The sequence below is a fragment of the Phaseolus vulgaris genome, chromosome 8, assembly GCF_000499845.2.
Source record: "Phaseolus vulgaris cultivar G19833 chromosome 8, P. vulgaris v2.0, whole genome shotgun sequence".
In the NCBI taxonomy this organism is placed as follows: Eukaryota; Viridiplantae; Streptophyta; class Magnoliopsida; order Fabales; family Fabaceae; genus Phaseolus; species Phaseolus vulgaris.
The window spans coordinates 44,735,688-44,760,667 of record NC_023752.2 but is presented as its reverse complement, the minus strand read 5'-3'; positions in this window follow the sequence as shown (position 1 = coordinate 44,760,667).

Here is a 24,980-nt window from a genome sequence, read left to right as displayed (position 1 = left end):
TAGTGCATGAAGAAAGGCTAAGCGAATTGTTTGTAGAGAACAAGCATTAAAGAATCTCCAAATCCCTTAGCACTGGTGACATGCACTAAGTGGATTGCAGATAGATGAATCAAGAAATACATATTTTAGAAGACTGAGTGAACTCAAAGGGTCTAAGCAAAAAGATTTTTTCACCATGAATAAAGCAAATATTCGCTTAAAGAAGGTTTGAAACCAAATAAAACCAAAAAAAAAAGAGGTTTGCAATTCGCTTAGGCTTGACTTAAAGTCAATCCTAAGCCTAGGAAGAATTCATGACTAAGAAAGGATTGTGTTGGACTTCGCTTGAAACGAAACACTATGAAATCTCTAGGCATCTGAATCTAAGGAAGCCCGAAAATAGTCTTAAAGCCAAAAAGATTTCTTTAGCATAAAGAAAGTTTGAGTGGATTGGCCTGCGTCGAGTGAAAGTTGAATCTACTAAAGATCCTCACCAAGATCTATAAATAGAGGCCCTTGTGCCTCATTCTATATCATTGAGGGTTAAAGGAGCATAAAAGGCTCAAAGCTCAGATCCATGGTTCAGAGTACCTAGGCTTAGGAGAAGCTGAATTATAAAGTCATATGAGGTCATAAGACCAAGCCTCAAGGTTTAAATAGAGACAATTCTAAACGAAATAATCAAAATCCTAAGCTGCTAAACAACATCGAGGGATCCATATTTATTGTTCTTAGCTTCTCATTATTGTGCCTCAATCTAAGATTTACTATGAGGTCCTAAATTCTTCATATTGGGATTGAAAAGTAATGTGATATTTCTTAAGTTATTGTTGTTTATGAACACATGTTTTTTATTTGAGATTCAAGTTCCATTTGTTTGATAGTATGTTTCATGTTTAATGGTGAGGAAGGGCCATTAATGCCTTTGGAGAATGAATCAGACCAAAAGGCAAATTCATGTATCTAAATCCTGTCAAACCAACCATATATGTCAACTACCAAGAAATGGAGTTGAGTATATGGCTTAAACTATTCCATCTTAATGTAGAAATAATCTATTATGATACAAGGAATTGATTATGATAGTTTATGCAAGGAATTGACTTGGTTTTATTATAAGGAACAATAAACTTGAAGAAACATAGGATTTATAAGTAACAATAATGAAGGAGATTCACAAATGATAGAGTTCTCCTTCGCTCTTTGAAAAATTCTTCAGTTTAAAATGAAATTTGGACAAAAAAAGTGAAGGCAACGAAAGATAGTGAGAGAAAGAGATAAAATAGACTAAGAAGAAGAATGTCAAACCAACTTGGAAACAATTCAATATCGATAGCTTGAGACCTCCATGGATTGACTTGGTTCTTGGCTTGATGGAGTTATTGGAGAAAACAATGGAGGATAGAGGTCAAGGAGAAGATGCAAAGAGATCTTAGACCCAAGTAGTGCAGTGAGGAGTGTGGAGAGTGATAGGTTAGGCCTAATCACTTGGAGAAAGTGAAAGAGAGATCAAACAAGGTGTCTACCCTAGAGAGAGGAGACAAGGAGAATTTGCCTAGAAAATTCAGTAGTATAACTCAAGTATATTTGATCTGAAATTTCAAGAGCCAAGCACCTTCATTAATAGTAGAAGGGTCGACCAAGGTTACAATGAAGAAAAGTGGGAAATTTGAAATGAAAACCATTCAAACTTGTCGTCCATTTTGTGTCACAAGGTAAGTATGATGGTGTGTAAACAATGTGATTTAATTAGGAATTAGAGGAACAAGTGTAATAAAGCCCAAATATACCTTAAGTAGATTTTAGAAACCTAACCCTAATTTACTCAAGGCCAAAATATAATCCAAAATTCAATACTACTTGATCCGATCGGTCATCGGTAGTCGATGACGTCAGCAACAGAGAACCACGTGGACCACTCGCAGGGTGACACGTGGGCCAGGTGGCAGAGAGGTCAGGGGGACGATCGCCAAGAGCGGTGATCGGTGGTCAGTAACCAAGTTACCACCGACAGATCAGGCGGCAGAGAGGTCGGGGGATAGATCACCCAGAATGGTGATCGGTGGTCAGTAGCCAAGTGGCCACCAGCAGACCAGTTCCCAGACTCGCGCCTGGAGGCAGAGCGCGAGAAGCGAATAAACACTGATCAGTCATCGGGTGTATTGTCATCGGGGTCTCGTGTTATACGCAGTTAAACTGGGACTGAGGTTCCCAGCGAGAGCGTTACGCATGGATCTCGCATGAGCACACCTCAGGGAATCATGCACGAGAGTGGCCTGAGGGAACTAGTAAACCAGTCAGTGATTGGTGATTCCCTCAACCCATTACGTGCGTGGCATCGTGAAGGATGAGTCGCCTACGCAGAGAGCAACGTTTGGTGAGTGTGCCTAGACCAGCCACACCCGACGTTCTCCTAAGGGTATGCGATTTACCCAGATAAGAAAAATATCCTAAGTTACTCCGCAAGGGCGTAACTTAGGCACACAAAGAGAAGCGCTAGAGCCCTTCCAGTAAGTGACACGTGTGTGGTTAGATGTGAGTTGCAGGCCTCCACGTGTCACCATCTGAGAGGGGTGCGGTCCAGACAAAGTGCACTCCGTACCATTAAGGGTACAGACAGGCGCAGCCCGGCGCAGAGACGCGCGGACACGCACAAACACCCACGCTCCCTGATTCTGCAGGTACACTGTCTCTGAAAAGCATGACAGGGTTCTGACACATGCCAGAAAAGCATAACAGAATTCTGTCATGCTCAGGAGCAGGGAAAGAGAGATAAAAGAGAGAATCAGGGTGAGAGTGGGGGAGAGAGACGAAAAACAGAGCAAGAGTTTTTCACACACACTACTAGTTTTCCAGTCTTTGGTGGTTCTGTGGACTAACTTGATCGTCGGAGTGCAAACGGCCGCTAATGGCGCCGTCTGTGGGTTTTGCAGGTCACGTTTGGAGATCCAAGAGAAGGTTCTGAGGGTGATCCTGTAGAAAACGCCAGTCGCGTAGGCGGGACCAAGAGTGTTACGAAGCGATTCCTCCACGTTCGAGTTGCCGGGAGGATCACTACTTTTAATGAAGAATATTAAATCCTATTCTAAATACTTCTAGGCAATGGCTCCTTCAAACATGTATAAAAGAAATTTTAAATCGTATTCTTGGAGTAGTAGAGGCTCACTCCTCTTGGATCTTATAGCCATTTTCCTAGTGGTTAGTCCTTTGTTGAGGGTTTTGCCATCATCTCCTCCCTCTTGAAGAGGATTTATCCTCAAATCAAAAGTCTTTACCTCATCATTTGTGCTATTGCAAAAGGTGTTAGATCAATAACATTGAAAGTAGCATATACTCCATATTCCTCAGTCAGGTCAAACTTATATGCATTATTATTAATTCTTTTAAGGATCTGAAAAAGGACCATCTCCTAGGAGACTAAATTTAGACTTCCTCTGGGTAGGAAATCTATCTTTTCTAAGGTAAATGCAAACTCAATGCCCCTCATTAAAAACTATCTCTCTCTTCCTTTTATTATTATGTTTAATGTATTTCTTAGTTTTGATATGATTCCAATAGCAACATATAGATGATTCTTTGACATTTTATGGAATCAACTTGAGTTGGAGATTGAATAGGCACTTTTATAGAAATGGATCAATGTTCTATGTTTCAAGAACTCACCAAAACTTGCGCCAAACACCAAAACTCATATGGAAGTCCCATTTCTTGTCAATTGAACCAATTAAAAGATGTAAGAATTCAAATGAACCGAACAAAACCTTAGAAAAAGGAAGATGAACCGATTAAAATAGCAAAAGAAGCTAAGACACCGAATAGAATTGCAAGAAAGGAACCTAAGACATGTTTAAGAGTTCATATGAGCACGGAAATGGAAGAAATAGATGGAAAAGAGAGAAGACTTATGTGGTTGAAGAACTTGGTTGATGAACACGCCACTTGAAGTGTGAAAGCTCCAAGATAAGTGTGAATTGCCGCCACTTGAGGAACCAAGGCACTCAAGATGAGACTAGGAAGAGGAGAAGGCAAGTTCTCACTACACTCAATCACCAATTTGGGAGAGTTTTGTTACTTCAAATATCAATTCTGAATTTAGAAGGACCCAAGCCCTCCTTTTATAGGAGCAAGGGCCGGTCATGAGGCTTACAAAGCTTGTACCACAAGCTAACCAAAAGTCTCCTAAGCTAACGCCTATAGTGACTCATGAAGAGTCACCTTCTAGAAAATTCTAAACTAAAGCCTAAAGATGCTTTACAAAAGAGGTATCTAATGTTTCCCTCTAAGCACCTTCCTAAAAACTATGTATTTAAGCATTCTACTTTTAATACAAAAGAAACTATAAAGAGAGATATTTAATTGAAGCCCATTCTTGGAAGCTTGTAGACTTCTTTGGCTTTAGGCTTGATCCTCTCTTTATTTTATGTCTTCTTTTAATTTTGAGAAGACTAGAAGGAAGAACTTCAAATGTTTGGGTGAATAAACTCTTCCTTCATTAATAAAAGCCTCTCCTATGTGATCTCCATCAAGTTTGTTTAGTATTTGAATTCTAATCCTCTCATGTAATTTCTAAATAAATGCAACTTTTGTCACCCCACCTCCTTTTGCACAAATTCATGTGGATTGGGTAAAGGTAACAAATCTTAAGGAGTATGAGGATTAAAATCGTATACAACTTCAAATGGAGAAATATTAGTAGTCTTATGGACCATTCTATTATATGCCAACTCTATATGAGGAACGTACTCATCCCATGATTTGTTATTTCCTTTCATGACTGACCTAAGCATAGTTGATAGATATCTATTAATTACCTCTATTTATCCATCAATCTGAGGATGACAAGTGGTTAAAAAATTAAGTTTAGTTCCTAGCCTTTCCCAAATAGTTCTCCATAAATTACTAACAAATTTTGGATCTGTATCTGAAACTATAGTCTTAGGTAGTACATGAAGTCAAACTACTTCTTTAAAGAAGAGTTTAGAGATGTTGTTAACATCATCCACTTTATGGCATGGTATAAAATGGACGATCTTGCTAAATCTATCAACTACTATAAAGATGGAATTAAAACCTCTTTGTGTCATAGGAAGCCCTAAGATAAAATTCATGCTAATGTCTTCCCATAGGGCACAAGCAAAAGGTAGAGGAGTATAGAGTCCATGAGGCATTTTTTTAGACCAAGCTTTTAAACATGAGATACATCTATGAATAGATATCTTTTGCTATATTGGACCAAAAGAATTTTTCTTTTAAAATATCAACTCCAAAATAGTCCATGAGACCTCCTTCATGTGCTCTTTGGCAAGGAGTTTTCTATATGTTACTTGAGGTATACAAAGTTTTCCTTCTCTAAATAAATACCCCTAAAAAATATAGAAACCTCCTTGTGCCCTTTGCTTGCAATTAGCAAAGGTGGATGCAAAATCTTGATCATGCTCATAAAGCTCGATTGTGTGTTCAAATCCATGAATTTGGGCTCCAAGTTTAGAAAACAAGGCATGTCTCAGAGATATAACTTCTTCCTACTCCCAAAGCATCACACTCTAGCTAAAATTTTTTTGAAAATTTTGGAAGTGCTAGAATGGGCGCATTGGTGAGTTGAGCTTTTAACCTTTGAAAGGCTTGATCATGTTTCTCAGTCCAACATAATGGAGTGTCTCTCTCATTGAGAGGTGAACCTGTTAAAGATGGGAAGCTTTGATGTATCAAATCCTCATGGAACCTGAAGTTGTGCTGCCTTTAAGGTTTGGGTTTAGTTATGGGGTTTAGAATTTTTGTAAGATTAGTCTTGATTCCTACATAAAGCTTATTTCAATCTGTTTTAAAGAACAAAGTGTTTTTCCATGCAAAGGGAAAAACAACCGATTAAAGTTTCGAGATAATCGGTTGTTTGTCACTTAGCTGGCAAAGGAGTTTTGAAACTGTTTTCTGAATCAGTTGTGTAACTATTGCAACCATTCAACCAGATATATCGTGGATTCAACCGATTAAAAGTAACTTTTCATAACAGTATTTTGAGAACCTGTTTTAACTGATTTAGTTGTTCAAATCTGCCTTAAATGGTAGCTTTTCAAAGGTTATAAATATAGCCTTCTTTCAAATGTTCCAAAAAGAGATATATAGAAGTTTTACACTCTGATTTGAGATAAAAAAGAGAGATTACAATATGTTTGTGAAAAAGAGTTTTTCAAGTTTAGGAAGATTGCTTTTGAGCTTTGCTGTGATTCAAGAACTGATCATAAGGCTTTTGGTTTACTATAATTCCAGGTGTTTTCTACCCTTACATAGTTTCTTGTAATTGTTCATGTTACATTCTGTAAACGTGTTTGTAAAATCCTGTAAAGTCAGTGTGATTCTGGCTTGAGCTGTGTGTTGTGTGCAAAGAGGGTGAGTAGGTCTTGTGGTTTCAAGATTACCTATTTGTGTGTTTTTTGTTTGTAATATGTGATTGGTTACATAGTGGAATACTCAGTGGTTTGACTGAGGACTGGATGTAGCTCAGGGATTGAGTGAACTAGTATAAACCTTGTGTGTAAATCTTTCTTTCTCTCAATTATCTAGTTCTTTGATATTTTCACTGCCATAAACAACCAATTAAGTCATGTTTTAACCGATTGAAATATTTCTGTAAGACTGTTTGATTGACTTTCTAAAATGCTTATCTGAGTTGTTTGTTAAGGATTCATTCTAAAGTAAAGTAATTGTGAAAATATTTTATAAACAATTCACCCCCTCCCCCTCTTGTTTAAGCCATCAATTCTAACATTTGGCATCAAGAGCTAGGTTCTTGAAAGTTACTTATGTTTATTTTCTATTTTCTAAAAATCTTTTTTATGGCTGATAAAATGCCTTTTGGGGAAGGTGCTTCTATAAACAGGCCACCACTGTTTTATGGGGTTAATTACCAATTTGGGAAAGTTAGAATGAATTTTTTTATACACTCAACTGATAAGGGTATCTGGGATCAATTGAAAATGGTCCATTTGTACTTCAAGTTAAGAAAGATGATGTTTTAGTTGATAAACCTTCATCCTAGTGGACTGGGGCAAAAAGTAAGAAAGTTAAATTTGATTGAATAGCCAAAAATATTATAACATCTGCTTTTAGCTGTGATGAGTTTTTCAGGGTTTCACAATGCAACTCTGCTAAAGAAATGTGGGACATCTTGGAGGTCACACAGGAAGGCATAACTGATGTGAAGAGAGCTAGGAAGCATGCTCTGATTCAAGAGTATGAACTCTTCAGAATGAAAAAGGGAGAATCCATTTGTGATGTGCAGAAGAGGTTTTCTCACATTGTGAATGATCTTATGAGTCTTGGTAAGAAGTTTGATGAAGAAGAGCTTAACATCAAGGTATTGAAGTGTCTTGATAGATCATGGCAGCCAAAGGTCCCTGCCATCTCTGAATCAAAGGATCTCACCTCAATGACTGTGGCATGTCTTTTCGGTAAACTCAGAGAGCAGGAAATTGAGATACAAAGGCTTGTTGTCCAAGAAAGTGAAGACAAGCATAACAAGAGTATAGTACTTAAAGCTAGTAAGCACCAACCAGATTCCAGTGAAAGTGAAGAAGAGAACATATGTCTGTTATCAAGAAAATTCAGGAAATTCTTGAGAAAAAGACAAGCTTCTAAAAGGTATGATTCAACCTAGTGAATTCAATTCTAATAAGTATACTTGCTATGGTTGTGGTGAACAGGGTCATATCAAGATTGAATGTCCAAACATCGAACAAGCTTACAACTGGAAAGTCCAATTTTGGAGATGTTTTAGCATCTCAGAAATGCGCTTTTGGAGAAGCAGGTTTGGGGTTTTACCCTTAAAGCAAAGAAAATAAAATTACAAAAACTTTTTTAAATATTCTAGAAAAACAATCGGTTAAAAAATCGTTTCAACCGGTTGTTACATGCTTGTATTGCATGAAGAAAGGTCATTCTGTCAGGTACTGCAGATTTCGTAGATCTCTTGTACCTAAAGGTATCTATGACTGGATTCCTAGATGTATTGCTAGTTCAAAAGATAAACCTAACACTGAAGGTCCCAAATTCTTCAAGAGATCAAATCTTGAAATTTGACAAAGTTCTGTTTTGCATATTTCTGATTTTGAAAGATTCAGCAAGGACTGGATTTCTGTACATGCCAACATGCCAAAGTCTAGTGCTGACTCTTGAATCTTCTCTAATTAGGAAATCTGAAACCTGAAAATAAAATTCTCTTTCTTTGTTCAGAACAATTGTTGCTTAAATTCAATTAAATATTTGTATTCTTTGTTTCAATATGTAATCACTATGTTCTTTATCTGTTCCTCATACATTTAATATCTTGCAAACATGGTAAGCAATAATGATTGTATGCAACATAGGTTTTTGAAAAAATTTCAGAACAAAAATTCAACCGATTATTTTCTATCTGACAAACTCTGGGCAAATCTGTTTTTAAATTTTAAATTCTGGTTTGTAATTTTATTGAACCCAGTGATGTGTATAGTCAAAATTATATTAATTGTATGTTTAAATACAGTTTAACTCTATTGCATCTGCTTTTAATAGATCTAATCCCTCTAAATCTTGAAAATCAAAACTGTCTTAAATGCTTAGTCAAAATCACATGTGAATTTGTACCCTTCTGTTTTGACTGACTATGTCAGCTTTATTTTTCAGATTTGATTCGTTTTTCAGTTTGAAAACATTTTTGTTTGTGCCATCTTTGACAATGAAGTTTAGCTATATAAGGCAATGCAATTTGTTGCTATCTCTCACACATACAAGTTGTTTTTCTGTCTTCTCTGTTTTAAGCTCTTTTTTTTTCTGCAGTGAGTTAAAAACTTTGTTCTGATTTGAGCAATGGTTGGCACTCCTCCGTCAGCAAAAAGAATGAAATCAAGGGCTATTAAGAGTAGTGGAAAACTGGAAGGATGGTTTTCAAGTGATACCAATCTCATCAACAAGTATCTACTTGAAACAAGTAGAAAGAATGTGAACACACCAAAAGTGGCCTCCTTCACATGGATGAAACAACAGAAGCTGGATTTTGTGAGAAGTATCCTCAAGGAACAAATATTGAAAAGATTCCTAGAGCTCACTGGAAACATATATCTAGATTTGGTGAAGATATTTTACACTAACCTTCATTTTAATGGTGACTGACTTGTTTCACATGTCAAGGGTGTAGATATGGTCATCACAAATGAGGTATGGTCTGCTGTGACTGGGCTGAAATCCTCTGGATTGAGAATCAATAGGGGAAACCTTGGAGTAGTGGAAGATTTCAACAAAATCCAATTTTACAAAGGTTGTCTCAAGAATCCCCATTCCAAAGTGAGGAATTTTTCAGTTGGTGGATTAAAGCTTGATAAAAGGCTTGTGGCTTTCATACTTTCACGGATTCTCACACCTAGGGGGAGCAACTATTCAACTTTATCTGAAGAAGATCTTCTCTTGATCTATTGTATCATGAACAAAGTGAAGATCATCTGGATTCACACAATCAAAGAGCACATGCAAAAAGCCATGAGGTTATGTGACTTTCATTATCCCTATGCCATTTTGATTTCTAAGTTTTTTCATTCTTTTGAAGTAGATATAGAAGGGGAGCTAGCAGAAGTAATCAAGCCTTCCAGTGAGATCAATAGTGGATCCCTAAGTAAGATGGGATTTACTAAGATGGTGGAAGATGGGTAAGCAAGGATGGTGATTAAGTTGGCCCAAGTGGAACTAATGAAGGTGATGAACCTGTAGAGGCAACAATGCAAGATGAACCTGCTGTTGAAACTCAAGAAGGTGAACATCATGACATCAACATGGCTAAAAGGATGTCTACCATGTCATCTTTTGAAAGATTGATGATCAATCATATGGATACCGTTGACAATCAAAGGAACCTCTATGACATGTGTGAGTCAAGGTTCAACAACATGGATACACGCTTTTCAACACTGGATGAGCAAATTGAAGAAGTCCAGAGACAGATTTTGGAACTGCAATTTCAAAGAGAGGATAGCCTTTCATTTTAGCTTAATTGCTTTTAAATTTTCTCTTTTACTTATGTTGTTTTTAATCCTACCATTTGTCTATTTGATGAGACAAGTAGGGGGAAAAGTATTGTTGGGATTTGTAATGTTCTTAATTGTGTTTTACTTCTTTTGAACACTGCTATTATCAATTGTTTGAACTGGTTTAAATTTTATCTGTTATTTCTGGTTTACAGAATTTTAACCGGTTATTCCTGCGAAATAACTGATTGTTCTTATACATCTTTGTTTGTTTGAGAACTGATGTATGGTGTATATCTGTCTTTGATTAGATTACCCTGTGTTTGTTCAATAAATGCATGATTCAACAAATTCTAAACAAAGAACATTCTTAAAAGCATCCCAAGGATTTGGCTCCATCAAATAGGGGGAGATTGTTGAAGATGGGAAGCTTTGATGTCTCAAATCCTCATGGAACCTGAAGTTGTGCTGCCTTTTAGGTTTGGGTTTAGTTATGGGGTTTAGAATCTTTGTAAGATCAGTCTTGATTCCTACTGAAAGCTTGTTTCAATCTATTTTAAAGAGTTAAGTGTTTTCCATGCAAAGGGAAAAACAACCGATTAAAGTTTCGAGATAATCGATTGTTTGTCACTTAGCTGGCAAAGGAGTTTTGAAACTGTTTTTTGAATCAATTGTGTAACTGCTGAAACCATTCAACCGGTTATATCATGGTTTCAACCGATTAAAAGTAAGTTTTCATAACAGTATTTTGAAAACCTGTTTTAACTTATTCAGTTGTAAAATTTGCCTTAAACGGTAGCTTTTCAAAGGTTATAAATATAGCCTTCTTTCAAATGTTTCAAAAAGATATATATAGAAGTTTTACACTCTGATTTGAGATCAAAAAGAGAGTTACAATCTGTTTGTGAAAAGGAGTTTTTCAAGTTTCGCAAGATTGTTTTAGAGCTTTGTTGTGATTCAGTAACTGGTCATAGGGCTTCTGGTTTACTGTAATTTCAGGTGTTTTCTACCCTTATTTAGTTTCTTGTAATTGTTCATATTACATTCTGTAAACTTGTTTGCAAAATCCTGTAAAGTCAGTGTGATTCTGGCTTGAGGTATGTGCTGTGTGCAAAGAGGGTGAGTAGGTCTTGTGGTTTCAAGATTACCTATTTGTGTGTGTTTTGTTTGTAATATGTGATTGGTTACATAGTGGAATACTCGGTGGTTTGACTGAGGACTGGATGTAGCTCAGGGATTGAGTGAACTAGTATAAACCTTGTGTGTAAATCTTTCTTTCTCTCAACTCTCTAGCTGTTTGATATTTTCGCTGCCATCAAAACCGATTAAATCGTGTTTTAACCGATTGAAATTTTGATATTTGTTTCTGTTAGATTGTTTGATTGACTTTCTGAAATGCATATCTGAGTTGTTTGTTAAGGATTCATTCTAAAGTAAAGTAATTGTGAAAATCTTTTATAAACAATTCACCCCCCCCCTCTTCTTTAAGCCATCGATTCTAATAGAACCTAGACCAAAAAAGTTGGGCACAAAGCATCTATAAAATATTGTTAAACCATGGAAACTCCTAACATCTCCTACATTTTGTGGTGTTGGCCACTCTTGGATGACTTTGATTTTCTCGAGGTCAACATGTAACCCATTTTTTGTTGACTATAAATCATAGAGAAACTACACTATTAACATAAAAAGTTAATTTCTCTGCATTACCAAACAAATTACTATTCCTAAGAACTAATAAAACTTCCTTAAGATGAACACATCACGAAATTATTTTAAAAGGCTTTTGACTCTAGGAGGTAGAACTTCTATTTGATGTTCTATGCCCTTGAAAGGTGGAATTCCATCTAATTCTTCCTTAAGTAACACATCACCAAATTCTTTTAAAAGGCTTTGACTCTAAGAGGGTAGACGTTGGGTTCTAAAATTGTGGCAATGCATATAAGTGCTCATTTACAAAGAAGAAGACTTGGAGGTTGTTCAGATGCAAGTTTTTTAATTTCTTCTTTTTATCAAATTTGTCTCTATCTGAATGACCTTGTGGGAATGAGTACTATTTTCCCACGCCTCAACCCTAAACCCTAAACGCCTCAGCATTTTCCCTAAGGACTACCCTTTGATTTTCAAGGATTTTTTTTTTATTATTATCTCTTTTCATTTTCATTTGTACTTGATCTTTTACTCCTTATGAAGGTATTAGAGGAAAAAGTACAAACTTTTTATGATTATTAGTAAAATAATCTTGTTGGTAAGGCCATTGTGCGCAGTTTTCTTATCAAATTGTCAAGGCCTTTCTAATAAGATATGACAAGCTTTCATGGGTATCACATAAAATATTACCATTACCATTATCCATAGAAAGATTGACTTTTACTTGTTTATTTACATTTAAATCCCCCTCTTCATTTAACCCTTATAACTTATAAGGCTTGGGGTGGGGAATAACTGGTAGGTTAAGTTTTTCAACCAACCTAATACTACAGTAGTTGCAACAAGAGCTACTGTCAACTATGAGAGAACAAGTATTTTCAAAAAAATGTACACCTTGTATGAAAGATATTCTCTCTTTGTGACTCCTATTCCACAATAGATTAATTGTTGAGGGTTCATCTAATCATCAATAATTCTCCCTCACAAGGATATGCACCCTGACTTTTCTCTTTATCGAATATTACACCATCATAGTTTCTTCCTCTTGGCTACTATATTCATCTTTGCCCCTTAAGAACATAGTTATTTTATTGGGACATTGAGATGCTACATGACCTCTACTAAGACATTTAAAACATTGAATTTCTCTAGTGCGTGTGCGTGGGGTTCGCACATCTTTGGAGCTTGTACATTAATTCCCTATTGTAGTAAGACGAAATATGGCGAGGCCTCAAGGCTCCCATAAGGTCATTCCAATATGTAATAGCTTTATTTTGAACGCTTAAGGTTTTCAAGGGTACTTTTCTTTCATCACTAACATGGTAACAGGAAAATAATTGTTCTACTTTCATTTTCCAATCTAAGTAGACTTCAACATTTTCCTTCCCATAAAAATGAGGTAAGTCAACTTTGGTTTCTATTCTAGTGTTTTTTCTTCTAGTTCTTCCAAGTGTAGGTTGATAATAGTCATGTATTTTAAGACTCCCTTCTTCAAAGTGGGAATCACTAGACCTAGAACTAGAGGGTTAGGTCTTTTTAATTTTTACAATCTAGTTATCTCTTTTCGTAATCATTCTTAACTCCTCCTCTAAAATTGTAATATGGGAATCTTTTTCTTTGTTTTCTTCAATAATTTGATTCTCATGTTGTAATTGCCTTAGCTAAAGTGACCGAAGATCTTGAGCCATTTGCTTTAAAAGATTTTTTTGTAGAACTCAAGTCACTTTCACTAAGGTGAGTAGTATGTTTAAACATGATTAGGGCTTGTATTAAAAACAATTCCCAAAGCGAAAAGTTAAGCTCGGTGCACTAGGTAGTTTTCTAGGAAAGGGAGTTGGACCACTGAGGATCACTTAAGTACCAAGCCTTTCCTACCCATATACTATCCAAATACACTTCAAAATTTCTCTCTAGGAAAATTATTAGAATCATAACAAGATGTAAAAATTAATAAAGCAAGAAATTGAAAGCAATAAAGCGATTAAACTTCTAAGACTAGAAAGCTTAAACTAGATGTTTCCTAGATGCGTCTTGTTGGCACCTTTGGATCTTGAAGACACACTCACCAAACTAAGACATAAAATTAATCCACTAATTGAGAGTTTAAAGCAAATACAACTCAAAGAAATACGATGACAAGTAATTAATTTTTCTTAAACATTCTTCTACACTATGCTCTCCAAGTGTTTATTTTTAGTAAAATCCTTAGGTATTTAACCTTCAATGTTTAGTCGATCTACCTTTTTAGTCACTATTCTTCACCCAAACACAACTCCACAACACCAAATATTTTCCAACACTCTAAGTAGAGGTCAAATAAGATTAAAAAGGCAACAAAAGTTTAATTTAAAATTGGACACTTCAAATGGAATTGATATAGACAAACTGAAATTAAGGTACTGAATAAAAAGTTGGCAAACAAAGATTTAACCTAAGAATGGAACTAGAGTATATTAGCAAAACCAAAGTTACTAAAGAATAGAAGTCAAAACACTAAAGCAATTGCATGATTTATCATAAAAGATGTAATTGGTTTCTGTTAGAATGGATGGCTTTAAACTAGAGGGGGGTGAATGGTTTACAGAGGGATTTCAAAAACTTTTAAGTCAAGAATGAAATTATCTCAAGAAATAGTTGATTAGGAATCCAGTTTGCCAAATCACAAAGCTAAAAGCACAGCACCAGAAAAACAATCGGATGTTTCGCAGAAACAATCAGTTGTTTATACCAGTATACAAATATCAAAACTGAATTTAAAGAGTTAAGGGAGAGAGAATGCACATAGATGTTTATACTGGTTCACTCTAAACCCAGAGCTACATCCAGTCTTCTCAGAAACCACTGAGGAATTCCACTAAGCAATCAAACCTAGATGACTTACAACACAACCAAGAAAGTGACCTTGATCCCCTCAAAACACACACTTCTCTTGGCCAACACACCAACACTAAGAATGCTTATCTTGATCCCCTCAAGAACACACAACACTTCTCAGCAAACACATAGAAGAAACTTGTTCAACAGATACAAGGATTACACTTGTTACAGAAGCAAATCTGAAATCAATACAAGCGAAAATCCTATCTCACACTCTTTGATCAATCTCAATCTCTAAGCAATCTCAACTCTTTGAAAATCATAATCTTTTCTTGTTAAAACCCAAATCTGTTTTTACTGTTTTATATAAAAGATTGTTGTTTGTTATCAAATCTTAACAAACTATTAATTGCCTTTAAAGATTAGTCAAAGCATTAAAGACTGGAGCGTAATCAGTTAGAATCATTTAAAGCTCAGTCAAAACAAAAACCATTTTTCTGTTATGGTACCAAAACAAACAATCGGTTGTTTCTTCGAATCAATCGGTTGTTTTGGTTTTAACAGCTCAACCATTTGAAAAACAGTTTTCAATCTTTTCTCAAAACACCTAAGTATAAAACAATCGGTCGTTTCGACAAAACAATCGGTTGTTTTTCATTTAGTTTGAAAAACACTTTTCTTTTTAAAAAGATTGAGAATGCCTATGCTTTGGATTCAATCAAGAGTGATACATAAACAATCTACCCCATATCCTATCTAAGACAGCTCAGCAACAGCAAGCACAACCAAGCCTTCAACATCCTTAAAAGGGTTTGGATTCTTCAAAGCTTGAACACCACTTGGTTCAACAATCTCCCCCTATTTGTTGAAGACAAATCTCTGATGCTTGTGTTGTACCTAATTGAATCTGAAGCAGTTCCTGCAAAGCACAGTTTTAAGCAAAGAATAGAACTTCTGATATTTTAATTAGCACAGAAACAAGTATAGGAATTCAGAGCATAATATCAGAGTAATCAACAAACAAATATAGGAGCAAAAACCTATAAGGTTTAACTCATCCAAACTGTTTTGCAGAAAATAAAAACTGAAATCAAACACAACATATATCTCCCCCTATTTGTCTTCACAAATAGACAAAGAGAAAAGATAAAACAAGATAATTGTTTTGAATACATCAGAATTAAAAGGCAAAAGCAGCAAAAAGAAAAACTGATACAACCACCAAAAAAACATCGGTTGTTTCGATACATCAACCGATTGTTTTTCTTCATTCATCATCATCAGCATATTGAAGATATAAGATTTGGTTCTGTACTGCCTCGATTTGTTCATCTAGAGTCATGAAGCGTGCATCCATGCTGTCAAACCTGTTATCAATCCTCTGGAAATTACTGACACATAGATCATGGAGATTCCTTTGATTCTCCTCAATGCTATCAAACCTATCAACCATGAGTCTCTGAAAAGGAAACATGGTTTGCATCCTTTCTTCTTGATTCCCAGCATCAGCACTAGGTCCAACATCTTGATTTGCTTCAGGTAGATCTTCATTTGGAAATCCATATCAGCAGGTTCATCTTGTTCATGATCAGCAGCAGCACTAGATGAGGCAGCAAAGTCACCATCTTTGCTAATCCATTTGCCACCTACTTTGGTAAAACCCATTTTGCTGAGTGATCCATTGTTCAACTCTTGAGTTGACTTGACCAACTCAGATGTTTCATCCTCTAGGTTCACTTCAAAATAGAGTAGAAATTTAGATATCAAAACAACATATGGATAGTGATAGTCACTTAACCTCATTGCCTTTTGCATGTGCTCTTTGATGACGTGGATCCAATTAATTTTGATCTTCTTCATAATGCAGAAGATGTACACTAGATCCTCCTTAGTAAGAACAGAATGATTGCTCCCCCTTGGAGTTAGAATCCAAGTCACAATGAGGGCTAGCAACCTTTCATCAAGCTTTAAGCCTCCAACCGAGCAAGACCTAACTTGTGCATGTTGGTTCTTCAAGCAACTCTTGTAGTATTGGATTTTGTTGAAATCCTCCACTACTCCAAGGTTTCCCTTGTTAATCCTGAGACCTGAGTACTTTAGACCAACAACAGCAGCCCACACTTCATGGGTTATCTCCATATCTACACCTTTTACATGAGAAACTAGGTTGTTTCCCTCAAACTTTAGATTTGTGTAGAAAACCCTTATTAAATCTGGGTAGATGTTTCCCTTCATCTCCAGGAACTTTCTGAGAGATTGATCTTTGAGCAGCCTCCTTACATTATCCAGCTTTTGGCTTTTCAGCCAATCAAAGCACACAACCTTGGGGTTGTTTATCACTTTGGTGCTTGTTTCAAACCTATATCTCTCAATTAGATCATTGTCTCCAGAAAACCATCCTTCTAGCCTTCCTCCAGACCTTACAACTCTGGTTTTGGCTCTCTTTGAGGTGGGAGGAGTTGAGTCCATGATGGCAGAGAAGAAAACAGAGAAAAGCTCACTCACAAATTTTGCAAGAGATGTTGCTGTACCGTCCCGTATCCGGGCGTTGACTAAGTCAATATCAAAGTCAACGGCTGGAGAGTCAAAGTCAACGGCTGGAGAGTCAAAGTCAACGCAAGGCGTCGCTTGAGTGGAGAGACGCCAAGAGGAAGCGTCGCCAAGGCAAGGCTTTGCCTAGGTGAAGGCGTCGCCCAACCAGGGCGTCGCCAGATCAAACAGTGCTAAAGTAAGGCAATCACGGTGTGGTTCCCCGATGCCCATGGGTAGGAAAGACCATGGAGGGAGCAACGCCGTGGGAAGGCCTCAGGTCCCGATATCTCGGGAAAGTGATAAAGAGAAGGAAAAGGTGGCTTCAAGGCCATAGTAATAGTACCAGTGAAGGGTAGCCTGACTCGTGAAGTGCCCCTGCCGCCCCAGAGACGCCCGTAGGGCAGATACGACTCAAGAGGAAAGTCACGCCTAGGGCAACCGGGTGCAGGGTACAAAAGGAAGGCAGATACGCTCTCAAAGTAAGTGATCCTGCCGGCAACTCGAACGGGGAGGAATCGCTTCGTAGCACTCTCTGCCCTGTCTACGCGACTGCGTCTTCTGCAGAATCACCCTCAGAACCTTCTCTTGCTTCTCCGAACGTGACCTGCAAAACGCACAGATGGCGCCTCTAGCGGCCGTTTGCACTCCGACGATCAAGTTAGTCCACAGAACCACCAAAGACTAGAAAATTAGTAGTGTGTGTGAAAAACTCTTGTACTCTGTTTTTCGTCCCCCACTTCTCTCCCTGATTCCTCCTTTTATCTCTCTGTCTCTGCTTCTGGGCATAACAGAATTCTGTTATGCTTTTCTGGCATGTGTCAGAAACCTGTTACGCTTTTCAGAGACAGTGTACCTGCAGAATCAGAGAGCGTGGGTGTCTGTGCGTGTCCGCGCGTCTCTGCGCTGGGCTGCGCCTGTCTGTACCCTTAATGGTACGGAGTGCACTTTTTTCTGGACCGCACCCCTCTCAGATGGTGACACGTGGAGGCCTGCAACTCACATCTAACCACACACGTGTCATTTACTGGAAGGGCTCTAGCGCTTCTCTTTGTGTGCCTAAGTTACGCCCTCGCGGAGTAGCTTAGGATATTTCTCTTATTTGGGTAAATCGCATACTCTTAGGAGAACGTCGGGTGTGGCTGGTCTAGGCACACTCACCAAACGTTGCTCTCTGCGTAGGCGACTTACCCTTCACGATGCCACGCACGTAATGGATTGAGGGAATCACCAATCACTGACTGGCTTACTAGTCCCCTCAGGCCACTCTCGTGCATGATTCCCTGAGGTGTGCTCATGCGAGATCCATGCGTAACGCTCTCGCTGGGAACCTCGGTCCCAGTTTAACTGCGTGTAACACGAGACCCCGATGACAATACACCCGATGACTGATCAGTGTTTATTCGCTTCTCGCGCTCTGCCTCTAGGCGCGAGTCTGGGAACTGGTCTGCTGGTGGCCACTTGGCTACTGACCACCGATCACCATTCTGGGTGATCTATCCCCCGACCTCTCTGCCGCCTGATCTGTCGGTGGTAACTTGGTTACTGACCACCGATCGCCACTCTTGGCGATCGTCCCCCTGACCTCTCTGCCACCTGGTCCACGTGTCACCCTGCGAGTGGTCCACGTGGTTCTCTGTTGCTGACGTCATCGACTACCGATGACCAATCGGATCACAAGCCCCCCAGTCTCGAGTCGAGAACTCGTTCTCAGCGAAGAGACTAAGTGGTCGTGCCCTCAGTCCACGTGGCAAGTGGAGCCGCCTCACGTGCCACCTCACGTGCTGCGTCTTTAACGTTTGGACTTCTTCTCTTAATCTCGCGACACGTGGCCCCATCAACGGCCAGCGCTGTGCGTCGCTAGCGCTTCTCTTATTCAAATTGGCGCGCCCTTTCACTGTTCCTCCATCTTCTTCATTCGACTCCCAGACTCTCTGCGAACTTCTCCTCTGCGCACCCATCTTTCTTCAAATTCTCTGCTTCCCAAACTCTTGCGATCATCCAAAGGTATGGTTTTTCTTCTCCCTGGCCCCTTTTTGGTCATCTTTACCGATTGCATTTATCATTCTGGTTATCATGCATTCATCTTCTCTATTTCCCTCTCTCGAACCCGCGCTAGGGTTTTTCATGCCCTCGCTCTGGCTTCTGCTTCTTCTTCTTTCTCTTTTCACCTGGGCATCTCCTTCTCCTTTCCCTTTTCTGTTTTCACCGAAACATTCATCATTCCTTCTTCTCCCATTCATTCTGACTTTTTCCTTTTTTCTCCATTTGCAGCTATCTCACGATGGCTCGCTTGAAACAAACTGCGCGCATCATTGCCTCTTCTTCTGGTGCACAGCCTTCCGCGAGTGCGCCAGCTCCGCCACCGCCTGTGGCTACCTCCTTCCACGACAATGCCAGGGTCTACGAATGGGCTCCCCTGGCATTGCTCGCTGAAACCTCCACTCTACTGCCCGAGGGCCATCTCAAGTCCCTGCTAAGTCGCAATCCTGATGAGCCTTCCTGCTCCGTCGACAGGGAGAATGACTTCAACATCCAGATCCGCATTCCTCCTCGAGGAATGCCTATCTGCGCGGATGACAGGGCCACCAATGGGGTGCCCTTCGTCTTCATCTACTCCGCCATTTTCAAGAGACTAAAGCTGCGCCTCCCTTTCACTTTCTTCGAAAAAGAGCTGATGATGGAGTTAAACGTCGCGCCCTGCGAACTCCATCCAAATGCCTGGGCCTTCATCCGGGCGTTTCAAATCCTCTGCAACTATTTCGGGCACAACGCCTTCGTGGACATGTTCCTCTATTTCTTCGAAGCGAAGAACCCTGGGGACAGGTCCTGGGTCAGCCTGAACGGGGTTGCTAGACGGGTGCTCCTGGGCCTGTACCAGCAATCCTTCAAAGATTGGAAGGGCAGATTCTACATGATATCTGCTACCCCTCAAAGTCCAAGTCTGCTCGAGGGGTACCCCCTCTACTGGGTTCCTGGAGTTGAGTTCAAGAAATCCAGGGACCTCGAAGCCATGGCCCCTTATGAGCGCGAGCTGTGCGGGCTGCTCCTGGGGGCCAAGTACAATTCTGCTCGTCTCATCAAAGACGAGTTCGATGTGGTGGCCTTAAAGAAGTATATAGGTAGCTCTTCATTTCCCTCTTAGGATACCTGCACCTTTCCATGCATGCTTTTAGGTGTTTTTTAACTTACTTGCATATCTTGGTCATCTAACTCTTCCTTTTTCCATGTATGCAGACTCAATGTCGGGGAAGGACAGGAAACTAGCTTTACTGGAGCTTGCCAAACGTAGGGGAGCCAAGGGCACTGGCTCCTCTTCCTCTACAACTGAGCCCATCGCAGCCCCCCCACTCTCGGTCGCGCCAGCTGGAGGCCCCGAGCAAGGGAAGAAAAGGAAAAGGCTGGTGAAGGCTTCCACTTCAACTGCTGCTGCTGCTGCCGCTTCGACTGAAGAGGAGAGCTCAGGCTCTCCTCTTGTACACCGCCAGAGGAAAAGATCAGTAGTTGAGGGGGCCTCATCTCTCCAGCCTGGAGAGATTGAGGTGGTGGAAGTAGAGGAAGGGTCTTCCCCTCCTCCCTGCGCTCAAACTGCCACAGAGCCCATCAACCCTCCTTCTCCAGGCCAGCAGTTGCCTCCAGCTACCAAGCTGCCATCTTCCCCCCCAGCAGGCCAATCACCTGGTCCATCCGCTCATCCTGCTGGGGGTGCTTCTGCCCAAACTGGGGGTGCACCACCACCACTGCTGCCAATTCCTACCGCCACTGCTGAATGTGGTGGGTCTAGCTCGCGCCCAAGCGCTTCTGGGGCCACCCACGAGAATTTCAGCAGGGTCATCACCCTAGTTCGACAGCTCATAAGCAACCGGGAGCTCGTCGAGTGGAATGGTGACGAGGTTGACATGCACATGGCAAGGCAGGTGGTGCTCTCTCTGGAATTCTCCACCCAACATCGCAAACAAATAGCCCTGGAGAAGAGGGTGAAAGATCTTGAGCACGACAAGGAGTCACTGCGAAGTGACTTCGAAGCCGCTCAAGGGTCCGTTGAACTGATGCGAGGCATGGTGGAGAAGGCTAGGAGGGAATACCTAGCGCAGGTCCAAGAGACCATCAAGACGGAGATCTTGATGGGGCAGATAGTGAGCTCTTTGGACTGCGAGGTGGTGGAGCTTAAGGCCGAGACTTCCTCCCTGCGCCAACAGAACACTCAGCTATTGGGGGAGCTCGAGTCCGCCAAAGAAGCAGCTGCTGCTGGGGAGAAAAGGCTTGAGGAGGCGGTGGGCAAACTGTCTGAAGCTGCCTCCTCCCTTGCTGCCGTCACCACTGAGAGAGATGCTGCAGAGGCTTCAAAGCAAGAACTGGAGGTGGAGAAGGCTGATTTGATGAACGTGGGTGCTGATGCCCTTACAGACGGATTCGAGCTAGCACTCGAGCAAATCAAATGTGTTATCCCAGACCTGGACCTCTCGCAGTTCAGCATCTACCATGAAGTGGTGGATGGAAAGCTCATCCCCCTGCCCCTTAAACCCTTCTTTTCTCTGTAAATTTAGCTTCTGCACAGTTTTTCTTTGCACTTTGGAACTGTATAAGACTTGGCTATGAATGTAATATCTCAATGCTTCTTTCTTGCGTAAGTTTCTTCTTTTTCATTTTCTTTGAACTTCACTTATCTTTATGTGCGTGTCTAGCTAGCTTAGGTTCAACGCGATCTTGGGCTTTACCTTTCCTTTCGCACACGACTAAGTGTTAACCAGCTTAGGCTTAGCGCGATCTTGAGCTTCGTCTTTCACTTTGCGCACGACTAAGTGTTAACCAGCTTAGGCTTGGCGCGATCTGCTTCTCTTATTCTTTTGCTTCTACTTGATCACGACTGGCTATTCCCTCAGCTTGGTGTTTAACAGTCCTCGTGCGCTGCTTTGCACCCCTAGCCAATTACTGACGACTCATCAGTGATCGTTCTTTAGTCTTTACTTAGCTTTCTCTGTCGCTCTAGCGCTAAGTGCATAAAGGACTTTGACATCGATCGCTCAAGGTGATGCCTCGTCTTGGGGAAAGAAAAGTGTTTCTCGCTAACCCCTCTTACTTTCCCCAAGGTCATCACCCTTTGGCGGGTTGAGTCGCTTATTCCCTGCCTCACTCCTGGGGTGAGAAGGGTTTCGGACTAAGAGTCTTACTGGGCCAATATTGGTGTATGCCAAGTGGGTAAGGACGTTTTGTCAAAACCTTTCCTTTCCCTCCCTTGGTCTTACTAGCACCCCTGGCTTTTCAAACCTTTAACTGCTTGCGCTCACACCTGGGGTGAGGAAGACTTAGATCGGTGCCAGTACTTGCGCCTAGGGCAAGTAGGGCCTAACCAATCACCTGCACTTGCACCTGGGGCAAGGAGGATTTTAACTTTAATACTTGAGCACACTTGATATGCTGGAAATTTTTCTTTAATTGGGTGGCCTCGTTAAAAACCCTCCTTAGGGAAAAGAGTGCCCCCTTGTCTGTTCAACTGTTTCCACCACATACAAAGCATGTATCTTTTAGCGCGAGAACGCCATTACTGTACAACTTTAACTGAAATAAAATTTTAAATGGGTGGCGTTCCACGTTCTGGGGATTGCTCCTCCCCCCAAAGTCTCTAGGCGATAGGCTCCGTTCTCCAATGTCTCCACCACTCTGTACGGGCCTGTCCACTTTGGGGATAACTTGTTCTGCATGTCATTCTGATGCGCCTTTCTCATCACCAGATCACCTTCCTGGAAGCGCCTGGGCCTCACTTTAGAGTTGTGCCTCCGCTCTACTCTTCTCTTCACAGCTTCAGCACTGACTCTGGCCTCTTCTCGCACTTCGTCTAGCAGATCCAGATTCACCTTACGCTCTTCATTGGACTCTTCAGCAACGAAGTTCAAGAATCTGGGGGAGCTCTCCTGTATCTCCACAGGAATCATGGCGTCTGTCCCATAGACAAGGCTGAAGGGTGTCTCATGGGTGCTGGACTGTGGGGTGGTGTGATAAGACCATACAATTCTGGGGACCTCCTCTGCCCAGCCTCCTTTGGCCTTGTCTAGTCTTCGCTTCAGCCCCCTGAGCAGCACTCGGTTTGCTGACTCCACTTGCCCATTGGTTTGTGGGTGCTCCACTGATGCGAAGACCTGTTGTATCTTTAACTCTTCACACATCTTCCTCAGCTGATGACTTGTGAACTGGGTGCCATTGTCGGAAACCAGCCTCTTGGGTATTCCGAAGCGGCAGACAATGTTCTTCCAGACGAAGTGTTCAACTTTCTGTGCGGTGATGTGTGCGACTGGCTCTGCCTCCACCCACTTGGTGAAATACTCGATGGCCACGATGAGGAACTTCATCTGCCTTGTCGCCAGGGGAAAGGGTCCTAAGATGTCAATCCCCCATGTATGGAATGGCCACGGGCTATGGATGGACCTCAACTCCTCAGGGGGTGCCTTGTGCCAGTCTGCATGCAGTTGACACTGTTTGCATCGCTGAGCAAACCTTATGCAATCTTCCTTCAGCTTTGGCCAGTAGTACCCCGCGCGGAGTACTCTACTTGCCAAAGCGCGACCACCTACGTGGCTTCCGCACACCCCCTCGTGCAGCTCAGACATGAGCCTGGTGCATTGCTCGCCGTGTACACAGATCTGCACAGGGTGAGAGAATCCAAATCTAAATAGGCTTCCATCTATAAGAGTGAACTTACTTGAACCCCTCTTTATTCTTTTTGCCTCTGCCAGATCGAGCGGGAGTACACCATCTTCTAAGTATAGCTGGTATGGCGTCATCCAGGTGTCGGGTTCCTTCTCCGCATGGACCTCCATCGACTCATCGGTCTTTGAGGGTCGCGATCTCACCCTCGGTTCTCTTAGCGTTTCTTGGGTCAACGACCGATGACCGATCGTTAGACGCTCCATTGACTTGTATACATGAAGCACCTGGTTGTCTGATACGAACGCGCGCGGCACCTTCAGGGTCTCCTGAATGACAGTCCTCTGCTTCCCCCCTTGCCTGAGCTAGCCAGCTTGGCAAGCAGGTCTGCTCGGGCATTTTGCTCTCTTGGCACGTGCACTAACTCAAACTCGGTGAAGGACGTCTTCAGGAGCTGCACATACTCCAGGTAGGCTGCCATCTGGGGATCCTTTGCTTGGAACTCCCCCGTAACCTGCCCGGTGACCAGTAACGAATCGCTCTTGGCCAGCAGATTTCTTGCTCCCATTTCTCTTGCTAGCAACATTCCTGCGATCAGGGCCTCATACTCCGCCTGATTGTTGCTAGCTTTGAAGGTGAAACGGAGGGACTGCTCGATCAGTACCCCATTTGGTCCTTCCAGGATGACTCCAGCGTCGCTTCCCTGCTGATTAGAGGAGCCATCCACCGATAACACCCATCAGAAATCTAGCCCTTCTGCAGGTGTCGCGATTGATGATAGCTCGACTACAAAGTCCGCAAACACCTGCCCCTTGATCGGTCCTCGGGGCTCGTACTGAATATCAAATTCTGACAATTCTACTGCCCGTTTGACCATCCTGCCTGCTACATCAGGTTTCTTCAATACGTTCTGGATAGGCAGATCAGTCATTACCACCATTGTGAAGCTGTGGAAGTAATGCCTGAGTCTTCTGGCTGAAAACACCACCGCCAGAGCAGCCTTCTCGAGGGCTTGGTACCTCGTTTCAGGGCCTTGCAGCACTTTACTCACGAAGTAAACAGGCCTCTGGGCCTGGCTCTGCTCTTGCACCAGGACCGAGCTGACTGCTCTCTCCGTCACAGCAAAATATAGACGAAGAGGGATGCCTACCTGGGGTTTTCGCAAGACTGGTGGGCTCGCCAGGTACCCCTTTAACTTGATGAAGGCCTCCTCGCACTCCTGTGTCCAGAGAAATCTGCTGTTGCATTTGAGACACTAGAAGTATGGGTGACCTTTCTCCCCTCCGGCGGACATAAACCGGGACAGAGCTGCCAAGCGACCGGTGAGCTGCTGCACCTCCTTCACCGTCGTTGGGCTCCTCATTGCCACGA